Below are 12,537 nucleotides of genomic sequence, written 5' to 3'. Positions count from 1 at the left end.
GGATCTGCGGGGCCTCCCTGGCCTCTTTGTTGTCGAGGATGAGGTTCACGAACTCATCCTGGTCGTAGTGGTCCTGCGGCGCGTAGTAGGCCGCCGCCTGGTCGTCTTGGCAGAGGGTTTCCGGCCTGTATTCTGCAGGCGGGTTGTCGTATTCGTCTGTGAAATGTCTGGGCTGTTCGGCCTGGTCATACGGAGGGGCATATCCTGCCGCTAGGTATTCGTCCATCGCACGAACGTAACGCCTCTGGCCGAGGCCCTGTTGATATGGTCTCGGCTGGCTGTATTGCAGGGGTTGCGGGCGGAACGGCATTCTGGGGGCCGCCTGGGGCCGCATCGGTGGAAATGGTACGCCCTCCCTGCAAACGGAGTGAAAGTGTCCTTCTCTCCCGCAGTTGGTACATCGCTGGGACAGGGCTGGGCAAGACCCTGAGTGGGGGAAGGACATCCCGCAGCGGTAGCACTGTCTTTGCAGACGCGGGGTTGACATCGACGGGGCAATCGGTGGTCTATATGGCTGAGGGCCCCTGTCGCCTTGACGGGGGGGCAGTATGGCGGCCACGAATTCCCCTGAGTCCACTTTCGCGTTGTTGGAATGGCCCATGGCTGAGGCCTGCGCATCCACCCTCTCGTGGATGCGGGCGAGTTCACTGACCTCGGGCATGGTGAGCGGTTTCTTGAGGAGCTGTTTCTTGAGTGCGGGGGAGAGGCATCCCTCGATCACCCTCAGCCGGATAGCTTCCTCTAACGAGAACGCATCAAATTGGCAGTTCGCCCCTTTCACCCGTAGACGTGTGATGAATTCGTCGACGGTCTCTTGCGGGAGTTGGGTGCATTGATTGAACAGGTATCTTTCATAGTCCCGATTGACTTCGATGATAAGCAGTTTGTCCAAAGCGCCGATCAGCTTGGGAAAAGTGTCCTGGTCTGTGGGCGGAATGGCCTTGACGACCGTTTTGATCTCTCCCCCTACCAGGTTAAGGAAAATGTCTCTCATATTGGGGGAGTCCCCGTCGCCGGAACCTCTCACGAAGTGTCGAAAATCGTCCATCCAGTCGGTCCATCTGGGGCCTTTGGTGGCCTGAGGAGTCATAGTGAACGGCGGGGGCAGTCGTAGTTGAATCGACTTCGCCACCCGTGGCAGTTGAGGCGAGCCCTGGCTGGACCCCGGGTTGGAGGTGCTCATGGCGCCTGGGAGAGAAGGCCCACGGGTGCGCGGGCGGGGTCGCTTCCGCGGAGGTTCGACGGAGGAGGTCCGGCAAGGCGGATTCGGCGGAGTGCCGTATTGCGCGGAGGTGGAGCAGGAGGAGGGGGCTCGCTGGATCGGCCACCACAGGCGGACTGCCGTAGGAGGAGGACTCCGGTGCGCGGGAGAGATCCTCGTCGCCAAATGTTGCCTAGGGATCTAGGCCCAAATGAAGGACGCACACACGGAGAGATAAGAGGAACTTCTTTATTCTTTCACAACCAAACTGGAACTGGCACTCGCAGCGCACGTGCCCCATAACCCCCTTGCCCAGTCAAACTCCGCCTTTCCAACGGAGGGGGCTCACGAGCGTTAACCCCTTGAGTCCCGGGTAACAGGACTTACAGATTGAAAGTCTATAATTTGAGAGAAGTCCTGCTTCCCAACAGAGCCTCCTAACCCCATAAACCACCTACCCCTCCAGGAAGACGTGCCATTCAGCCTGCTACACCCAGGCACACTATTAATATGGAATCAGAAGAGGGGAGTATGGGGAGTCAGGAACAGATGTACTCAGAGGAAGAAGACTCATATTTGACTCTCAGTTTTAAGAGTGTGTTAGGAGATTCCCTTATAGATGCAGTTGCACAAGCAGTACCTCATTGAGGACTGGCTAAAGAAATCAGGTTCTAAAGAGACTGCCAACACGTCCTCCGAGCCCCCCACTAGCAGGGCAACAAATAAAGGGAGTGATCAGACCCACAAACGCAAGGCCCCACATCCTCCCCAGGGTCATAGCAAGGAGGATAAAAGAAGACGACCTGAGGCTGTCTACCCTTTTTGAAAAGCTAAATGATGCTTTCCTGCTGAATTTGACCGTGCCGGGCCTCGTACCCCCTTCCCTAGGGGCGCAAAACACAGGGGACCTCCTTCTACAGATTCAGATTCTAAAGCTTCCCAAAAAGCCTGGGGCGGAAAGAGGAAGCGCAAGGAGAAACATCTCGAGGCGAACATGGACTGGGCCTGGAGAGGCTGCCAAGAGAAAGTCCTTGACTTAACAGGACCTATACCAAAGATCATGGACCTAGCAGAAAGGTCCAGAAACACTGGGTTCCAGTAGACCCAGAGGTCCTAGCAAATTGGGCTCAGGGAGCTGTTTGCCTTATAGGGAACGCAAACTGTGTCTTGTCCTCCAAGAGGAGAAGGAGGCTCCCATTAAAAGTGGATTCAAAGTTAGGAGACCAAGCATCATAAGAGGTAGGGAATGCAGCCCATGGTCTACTCATAGGTGAAGCTTTTGTGAATAAAATGGGGAGATTTGTGGGTACATATCCTGCCCTCAAAAAAGCCCAAGCATCAATTAAAAACATTTGCCCCACAAGAGTTTTTGGTAGGACTATTCGTAACATAGTTCATGCGTCGGGTCGTTTCCATGCTCAGAGAAGACCTCACAACTCCAGAGCGCAGTACTGAGAACCCCATCAACAAGACGCCTTCTTGCCAGCGCACGGACGCGGCTCCAGGGGATACAGAGGACGTGGATACTACCATCATCCCAACATTATTCTTGAAAAACTGGCAAGAGCTTTCAAGCGACGCCGGGCTACTTGAAGCAGTGACCGGTTTCTGCCTAGAATTCATAGCTCCACCTGATCAACAGAGGAGACCTATATGCATAGCGATAGCGCACAATGAAACATACTAGTTAGACAGGGAACTCAGAATGCTAGAGAGCAAAGGCACAATAGAACTCAGAACCATGAGTCACGCCTTCATAAGCAACATGTTCCTAGTTCACAGGAAAGAGAAAGTGAGGCATGTAATACATTTAAAAGAACTGTAGGGTGGGTTGATTTACAGGCACTTCAAAATGGAAGGGGTACACCTCCTCAGAGACATACTCCGCAAAAGAGATTGACTAGTATGATTAGTCCTATAAGACGCCCACATAACAATTCCCCATCACAGTAGAGCACTGGCACTAACTAGGTTTCATATGGAATGAACTGACATGGGAGTTTAAATGTCTCCCGTTCGGGCTAGCTTCAGCACCGTGGACCGTCACAAAGAATGTGAGAGTAGTGGCGGTGACTATGAGAAAGAGACATCCAAATTAACGTCTACTTAGATGACATCTTGATGTCAGCAGAGTACAAATAGGTACTCATCGAACAAGCCCGATGGGCATCCGATGATCTCCTTTCTCTAGATTTTCTAATAAATGTAGAGAAATCGTAGCTGTAGCTCTCGCCCAAACAACATCTAGAGATCCTTGGGTTCATACTAGTTACCAACAGAGGGACCCTGGAACTTCCGGGGTCTCTCTGTCAAGCTTCTAACAAGATAAGAAGGATAAACAAAGAACTCAGAGCGACTCTAGCGAAGGACGTGATATCTCTCCCCTGCATTACCGAGCCCTACAGAGGTTAAAGGTCTTACACCTGGACTTCAAGATGGCCGCTGACACAAGATAGACGTGTCGACGGTGCTCCTCAGCCCTTCAGCATAGTAATGTGGATCCACCACCCCGTTAAGGCTGCTTGGGCTCCGGAACGTAGGAGAAACACTTGCAGAAACATCAGGCAGAGTTTTGAGCCAGAATGAGGGTGTGCAAAACACCTACGGGCAGAGGCGAGGGAAGGAGAGCAGCTGGCCCGAAACCGGGCCCGGCAAAGGAGGGCAGAGGATTGCAGGAGAAAGAAAGCGGTCAAGGTGGCAGCACCCTAACGGGGCCACAGAACCAGGGGGGGGCCCAGTCCGAGAAGGGAAGTGGTCTACTGGCCCCAGGCACGGCAAGAGGAGCGGCTCAATGAGTGAGACAGTGACCCCGAGAACAGCTGGTCCTGTATGAGGTGAGTCGAGAAGTGCGGGAGATAGAAAGCAGCCAGACCAACAACTAGGTGGCAGAACCCCAACGCGGCCCCCGAACCAGGGCTACCCGGCCCAGGAAGGGAAGAGGACCACTGGCCATCGGGCACGGCAAGAGGAGCAGCCCAACGGGGGAGACTGTGATCCCAAAGGCAAGGCAGCGCAGGAACAGAAGACAACCCGAACTCCCGCGGGAAGCTCCGGAACGGCAGAGGGTAAGTACCACAAGTGTCCGGCAGGCCATGGAGGATCCAAGACGCAGAAGTAAAGAAGGGAGAGCCTGGTGGGGGGACGAAAGGTGCCGGTGGCTGGGTGGAGAAAGAGCGCCAGAGGAAGGGGAGGCCAGGTTGAGGCCGAGCGGCCGGGAGTGAAGGAGGCGAGAGAGCCCGACGGCAGAAGGCGTGGGGCTGAAGAAGAGCCTGTGTAGGAACGGAGTGGAGGACACTGCAGGAGAGCGGCATCACATGTGAGCCCCCCCCCCCAGGGCCCTGAATACGACCTTGGTCACTACCAAAGGGCCGGAGGAGTTAAGGCCTGCTGTCAGGATAAGAGGGGGTGGGATCGGAAAGAGAGGAAGCTGCACCCCGAACGGGGCCCCCAAACACTGCTCTTATACCGCCCCAAGAGGAAAACACTCAGCACACAATGTGCGCAGATGGGGACACGACAACCTGCCAAAGCACTAGCCGCCTTAGACGGGTCCCCTCCCCCCAGGCGGAGGGAACTCAAAGGTGGGGGAGCAGACACCTGGAGGAGAGCCTCGCCCATGACTCAGGAGGTGACACCCCACTGAGGAGGAGAAAAAAGGGGAGAAATGAAGGCGCACAGTAGGGAGAATCCCCTGCACACGAGCCCAGGGTCACAAGAACCACACCAACCGAAAGGTGCCAAGCCCGGACCGGAAGAGGCGGACTGTAGCAGGGCCCCGGCCCATGAAAGGGGTCCTTAGAAGAATAAAGGAGACAGGAGCCGGACAACTGAGCCAGGGCAGAGCATCAACACACACCCCACCCAGCCATGTCAACCAAAAACAAAGTCAGAACGAACAAAGGAGGACCGCTACAGGTGGACACCCCGGAACACTGCCAACATTGTGGCTGCCCAGAGACACCAACGAAGCACATAAAGGTTCCCAAGAAGGGGCAACAGGATGAAGCACCCCAGAGGATGCGGACCCAATGATACCAATGACACGCCAACATCTACACTGAGTAATGCTCTCCCTGCAGACCACACCAGCAAGGACATTCCAGGACCAATTCCAGTTGGTGAGATCGGACATTAACCAGGCCATGGCAGAGATGAAACAGGAAGTGGGGTAGTTGTCAGGGAGGACAGACAGACCTGGAAAAAGGCCGATAGGAGGTTGATAGGGAAACAATGGCAAACAGCGAGGCGATCGAAAGAGTGGACACGTCAACGCGAAACGTAGAACTTAGGATGGAAGACATGGAAAATAGGTCCATAAGAATCAATATTAGGCTGAAACTACTGTCAGAAACAGTGACGGACAAAGAGCTGAAAAGGACTATACAGGAGATCTGTGCCGAGCTAGTAGGAGAAGCGACCCCAGGCATGGTAGAATTGGACAGAGTTCACAGAGTGGGAAGCTTCAGCAGGAGCCCCAATGCCAGGCCGAGGGATGTACTAGTGGCATTCACGAGATATGGCCAGAAAAAGGCAGTCCTGAAGGCCGCCAGACAAAGAGAACCTGTACATTACAAGGGGCAACGAATTGAGTTGTATCAGGACCTAGCCAATAGTACCCTAGTGAAGCGGCGTCAAATGGGCCCGATTCTCACAATACTCAAGGAAAGAGGGATCAGAAACAAGTGGACCTTTCCTTTCAGTCTCCTCTTTAAGTGGGCAGGCTCGCAGATACAAATAACCACATTGCAAGAAGGGGCGGACATTCTGGATCTAGATTTGGAGCAGGAGCACCATGTGGACAGCCAGAGAGGTCACCCGAGGAAGCAAACAGACCAAGACCCAGACCCAGACCAGGGGAATGGACCACGGTAGGAGATGGACAGAAGAAGAGGCCCACACTACGGTGCTCACCCTGGAAGGAGAGGGGAGAAGAGGCAAATGCGGAAGAGGGAGAGAAGGCCAGCAAGGAGAAACCCTGAATAGGTAAATTGACCAAGGGGTGGTGGACATAAAGGAAATCAAATGGGCAGAGGGAACGAAGCGGGTAAACATCATGAAGTTAGTAAGGGCGAGGAGGCCCGAGGGGAGGGATGAGAAGGGACGGAGAGAGGCAGGACTCTCTACAGTGGGGGGGTGGGAGGGAATGGGGGCAGGAGGGGGGAGTGAGCAAGTCAAGGAAGAGGGGCAGACAAGAGTGCAGGGGGTAATAGGGTAAGGACAAAGGGGCAAACGGAGAGAGCACTAAAAGGGCCCACATAAAAAAGGAAGAGGGGGGGGGAAGGGGTTTGGTGGGAATGAAGGGGGGGGGGGGGAGTTCCCCAGACCGTCAGCAAACATAGGCAGTTTGCAAAGATGTCCTGTTCAAGTGGGTGACTCACAATGCTAGGGGACTGAACTCCCCCTGAAGCGGAAAAGGCTAGAGATGTTCACGGAAAAGGAAAGGCCCGACATCCTGGGCTACAAGAAACGTATCTTTTACACAAGGATCAAACACGGCCAAGACTGCGCGGTTTCAACCAAATATTTCAAGCTTCAGGGATGACTAAGACGGGGGTGGTAGCGCTGGCGTACAAAAACACAGTAGACTTCAAAGCAGAGGAAATCCTGCGAGATAAGGGAGCTAGATACATAATAGTGAAGGGAACATACCGGGATTACTCATACAGAATAGCGGTCATCTACGCACCCAACTCAGGCTGTTAAGTATTTCAATCAGGCGATACACCGTGGTCTCAGCCTAGTATGCAGCGCACAACAGAAATGCTTATTTTGTTATATATATGGATTCAATATTTGAGATATACACCACTCATATCACACCCAGTTTTCAAATACCCCAGGTCACGATGGACCAGGAACCAGGCTGGTTGGGAAAGGCAATATTTATTTCTTTATTTAAAATTCCAATCCATCATACACTTTTAATATGGAGCAGCAATCACCAATGGGGTGACAATAACAAATAGGAATGTGAACACAGCACTTAAATTAACTCTTTAGCAACACAGAAAACACCAGAGAATAGAGACACTTTTGAATTCTGGGAAAGATAGCACTCAAGTTAGGATTTCCCCCTGCAATACTCCTCAACCCACAAATAAGCAATTCTAAATAGATAGAAGGAAGCAGCAGGTAATCCGGGATGAGGAATAAGAAACCAAATTCAAATCCAACCTTCCCTCCCCAAACAAGAGAAAAAAACAGATCTGAAACCCTTGCAATGTTAAAGTGACACTCGGAAATGGCTGAAGAAAACAATGAATGTGTGCCAAAATCTCTAAATCAGTACAAATCTTTACTGGAGCAACATTGGAAAGATACTAGCAATCATAAGCAACAGGTGGAGCAAAAGCGTACAATTCAAAATTGAATGGAAGGTTTAAAACAATTGATAGTAAAAATAGCACGTGTAAAACTTTGCAAAAATGCTCATTCTCGCCTGAAATTAACCAAACGGTTTTTGATCAAAATGGGTGAAATTCACTGATTTGTGTTTTTTGGTTGGGGTGTAGCTATAGATCTTCAGTATAATCAGGAAGTGAAATAAAGTCTCTAGCTATTAAACAGAGAGATATGCAATGTAGAATAAGAGGCGTTTTTAGGCAAATCGGGTAGTGAAAACAGAAAAGAAGGAACAAGTTACTTACCTGTAACTGTTGTTCTGCAGCATGGGTCTGGCATGGATTCACATGCTCATGAATATTCCCAGTCGTTAGACTGGGAATCCTCGGTAAAGAAAAAATCAGTTTCAGTTTCGTTTCTGAACTGTCTTTCTACTAGTAACCAATCACTGGTCTCTGGGTCAAACTGCCCCCAGCCAATGACTGCCCTCTACCTAAGCCCCTCCTCTGGGAGCCATCTTCAGATTTGGTGGCACGCAAAGTGGCAGTAGGACCAAGAGAAGAGCTGCAGAGGGGTCAGGGGGAGGGTTTGCATGTGAATCCATGCCAGACCCATGCTGGAGAACAACAGTTACAGGTAAGTAACGTGTTCCTTCTCCAGCATGGGGTCTGGCATGGATTCATATGCTCATGAATAAAAGAATACATAGCAGTACACACATGCACAACCACGGGAGGTGGCAAGGCTGAACATTAAGCATTACATAAAACTCAACATTAAGCATCTCTTACCTCCTCACCAGGCTCCCCTTCAAGCGAACAGGTTGTGCAGCACTGCCTGGCCGACTCTGGACTCCTCCCTGGAATCCCGGTCGACGAAGTAGAATCTCGTGAAGGTGTGCGTCGACCTCCATGTAGCAGCCCTGCAGATGTCCAGCAGGGGCACACCAGACAAGAGCGCTGTGGTAGCAGCGATCGCTCTGGTTGAATGGGCTCGCGGACGGCCGGGCAACTGTCGGTTTGCCAACCGGTGACAGTGCATGATGCAGCCGGAGAGCCATCTGCAAATGGAAGCCTTCGAGAGGGCCTTCCCTTGGTTCACAGGTCCAAAGTTTACAAACAGCTGTGATGTCTTCCGAAGACTCTTCGTGCGGTCCACGTAGAACTTCAGGGCTCTAGCCACATCCAGCAAGTGCAAAGTCCTCTCAGCCGGCGACGAGAAGAAAACAGGTAGCACCAAGGGCTCGTTGAGATGGAAGTCCGACAGCACTTTGGGCATGAAGGAGGGGTGCGTCCTCAGCACTACCCTCATCTCGTGGAATGTCAGGTATGGAGGTTTACAGGAGAGGGCCTGGATCTCTCCCACTCGTTGTGCGGATGTGATGGCCACTAGAAACGCAGTCTTCCACGACAGGAACTTCAATGGTGCCGAATGCAGAGGCTCAAATGGCGGGCCCATGAGCCTGGTTAGCATCACGTTGAGCTCCCACGCCGGGGCCGGAGCCTTCACCGGCGGGAACGATCGGAACAGTGCTTTCACGAATTCCTTCACCAGACGATGAGACCACAGAGATGACCGCCCTGGAGTTCTGATGTATCGGGAGATGGCTGCCAGATGGATCTTGATGGAGGCATGTGCCAGCCCCGCCTTGGCCAGCGATAGCAAGTACGGCAGCACTTGAGGAGCCGTAATCCGCAGAGGGTTAATCTTCTGTGCATGGCACCAGACAGAGAACCTCTTCCATTTGTGTCCGTAGCACTTGAGAGTCGAGGACGCCTTGGCCTTTGCAAGCACCTCCTTGCAGTCCGCCGGGATAGCGTACCCTCTGAACTCTAGTGCTGCAGGAGCCAGGCCTGCAGGTTCAGCGATCCTAGTTCGTGATGGAGGATGGCGCCTCCTTCCCTGGCGAGAAGATCCGCGTCCGTCGGTAGTTCGACCGGGGGGACGCTGACATGTCCAGAAGGTCCGGGAACCAGATCTGCCTCGGCCACGCTGGTGCGACAAGGATCATCCTGCACCGAAACCATCTGAGTTGACTGATGAGTTGCAGCTGCAACGGCAATGGGGGGGAACGCATACAGGAACAGGCCGTCCCAGGGGAATGAGAAGGCATCGCCCATGCTCCCCTGCTGGGGAAACATGCTGGCGAACCTCCGGCACTTGCCGTTCATCGCCGTCGCGAATAGGTCAATCTGGGGATTGCCCCATCGTCGGAATAGGAGATCCACTTGATCCCGTCGAAGTTCCCACTCGTGGCACGAGCGCAGCTCACTGCTGAGTGAGTCGGCAATAGTGTTCTTTATTCCTGCCAGATGGAAGGGAACCAGGAACATCCCTTGGGCAACGGCCCGGTGCCACAGATCCTGAGCTTCCTTGGATAGGGCTGGGGATCTGTTGCCTCCCTGCTTCCTGATGTAGAACATTGTGGTGGTGTTGTCGGTGAAGACCCCTACCACCTTGCCCTTGAGGGACGGAAGGAACGACCTGAGGGCCCAGAACACGGCTCGGAGCTACAGGACGTTGATGTGTAGTGACCTCTCCTCCGGGAGCCAAAGGCCTCTTGCGTGGAGATCTCTGGTGTGCGCTCCCCACCCTTCCAGGGAGGCGTACGTCGTCACTGTTTCCTGATGTGCCGGGGTCTGGAAGTCCATACCCGCTGCTAGATGCGTGCGGGTGCCCCACCACCGGATCGCTTGGCAGAAAGTCTCGTTGAGTGAGATCCTCTCTTCGAAGCTGCCCGCCGCTTGCATCCACTGGGCGTCGAGCAACTCCTGCAGTGGTTGCTTCTTTACCTGCATAGGCGCACAAGGTAGATGCACGAGGAGATCATGCTGAGTAGGGACATTTTTGAACCTCACCCTGGCCACCTCCATGGTCAACAGCCGTTGTACCTTGCCCAGGATGGCCTTGGTCCTTTCCTCCGACGGTGAATCGGCACTGTGTCCAGTCTGGCTCCCAGGAACAGGGCGTCTTGCGACGGTACCAAGTGGGATTTCACAAAATTGATCGAGAATCCCAGATCCGTGAGCAGTTGGACGGTCTTTGCTGTGTGATCGACGACGAGTTCCCTTGACTTTGCTCTGATGAGCCAATCGTCCAGGTAGGGGTAGACGTGGATCCCCTGCAGGCGCAGCCGCACCGCCACTGGTGCCAGGCACTTGGTGAAGACGAATTTAAAGGTTTGCGCTATTCGTGATACCGCCATGGACCGGGGCGCGTGCACGGTAACTCGTGATCTGGCGGATTATCCGCCGGGGACCTTGGCGTTAGCGTTATTTACGTCCGGCGGATAATCCGCTGCATTACCGCCAAAGTCGTGATGAGGCTCTTAGTGTGCAAGGCTGATCAAGGTTCGAAGTTGTTGGGAGATGGCAACTATTTAGCTCCTTTGTCTACCCTAGGGTAACCAGGTGACCTTATCAACAGTAACCAGGATCTTTTTTGGCTCCCCGGGCCAACCGGTGCATCACCAACATGTGAAATTAGCTTTCAATGTTTGAGAATGTAAATAAAGATGAATTAGGACTCATCTGAGACACATTTAAATATAATGGAGCATACATGATGGGCAGAAAGTTTAAGTGGGCATCGCATGCAGATGTTATGTTGGTGGTGAGCTGGGACTCGCTCCTGGATCCCCTGTGGTAGCTCCTGCCTTTTGAGTGATGCCCAGGAGATGGTTGTAGCTCCTGCTTTTGAATCTTTATTTCAAACCCTGTTAATGCCCCCCATATGTTTCTGACTTGGGTGACAAAAAGTCGCACAAAAATAACTAACCTTGGAACATTACGAGTTTAATAAGCTACAATAGAGAATGTGCTTGTTTTGTAAATATCCATTTGCTTTGAGATAGATACAACCTCATTAGGAAATAAAAGTACAAACATTTTTTTAACATTCACTTTTGGAAATAAGTTCACTGAGTTAGATCGTCACAAATTTCTTTTTTACAATTAAAAAAAAGACAATTTGGATTCTGGCAACCAGCTCTGTAGCGCACATTATCCTACCAAAGATATTGAGGCGGAGTTCTGCAGCTGAATTTATCTGCCGAGTTGGCTGAAGTCTGCAGCGGACGACAGGGTGAAGGGATGTATTACCTACGGAAATCCCAGCAAAGGGCTAGGCAGTGGGTGTGTATGGGCAGGGCTTTAAGTGTGCTGGGGCCAGCCCGGCCGGACCCCTACCACGGCAGTCTCCAGAAGGGGCTCCCGAGCAGGGGCCCTGCCGGGCCCAACCCTCGATTAGCCCCAGCCAGTTAACACCTCAGGCAGCGCGTGTAGAGGCTACACGGTTACACGAGCCGCCAGCAGGTGTCAGCACTTCGGTTTAGAAAAAAGAAAAGGATGTACTGACACCTACAAGTAGCAGGTGTACCCATGCAGTGCAGGCTGTGTGATGTACTCGAAACAGGAGGAGGGCTGGACTGCCCAGCTCTCCTTTTTTTTCCAGAGTATCTAGTTATCACCCAGCATGAAGCCTTAGCTTAGGGTGATGACTAGTTACTCAGAAAGAAAAGGAGAGACTGCGCCTTCCAGCCCTCCTCCTGTTTCAAGTACAGAGACACCAATAGCAGGCAGCCCTTTCATTCAAGGAGCCCACGGTTAAAGCGACTCCTTGAATGAAAGGGCTGCCTGTTGCGTGCGAGCTGAGGCACACTGGTGTCACACCTTTTGGTGTGCCCAGCCCCTTCTTTTGCCCCAGCTCCAGCCCCGCCCTTAATCGAAGGGGGGGCTCATTGGCGGTGTGTCCTTAGGCCACACCCCCTAACTAAAGCCCCGCTCGATTTCCAATCCCACTTCAAGCACTGTGTATAGATCGGTCTAACTGCACAGTGGTGAGCAGCTACTTATACGGTGTACGCTGACTAACCGTTTGTGAAAGTGAAGTGTGGTTTACGGCTGACTTGCCCATTTCCATGTCTCGCACAATTAATACCGTGTAAAAAGACCTAAGAGATATTGCACTAGGAATAATTAAAATATAAACACAAA

General features: G+C 52.5%; 1 protein-coding gene across 6 annotated transcripts in view; it reads right to left on the bottom strand.

The window, feature by feature from the left end:
* STK33 (serine/threonine kinase 33) overlaps window positions 1-12,537 on the bottom strand; it is a 1,615,433-nt gene that overhangs the window by 963,712 nt on the left and 639,184 nt on the right. The gene's annotated exons all lie outside the window — the stretch shown is intronic.

The sequence above is a fragment of the Ambystoma mexicanum genome, chromosome 11 (assembly GCF_040938575.1).
Source record: "Ambystoma mexicanum isolate Mex_15411 chromosome 11, UKY_AmexF1_1, whole genome shotgun sequence".
NCBI lineage: Eukaryota > Metazoa > Chordata > Amphibia > Caudata > Ambystomatidae > Ambystoma > Ambystoma mexicanum.
Note: the sequence above shows the minus strand (reverse complement) of the source record. Positions and strands in the feature narration are given on the sequence as shown.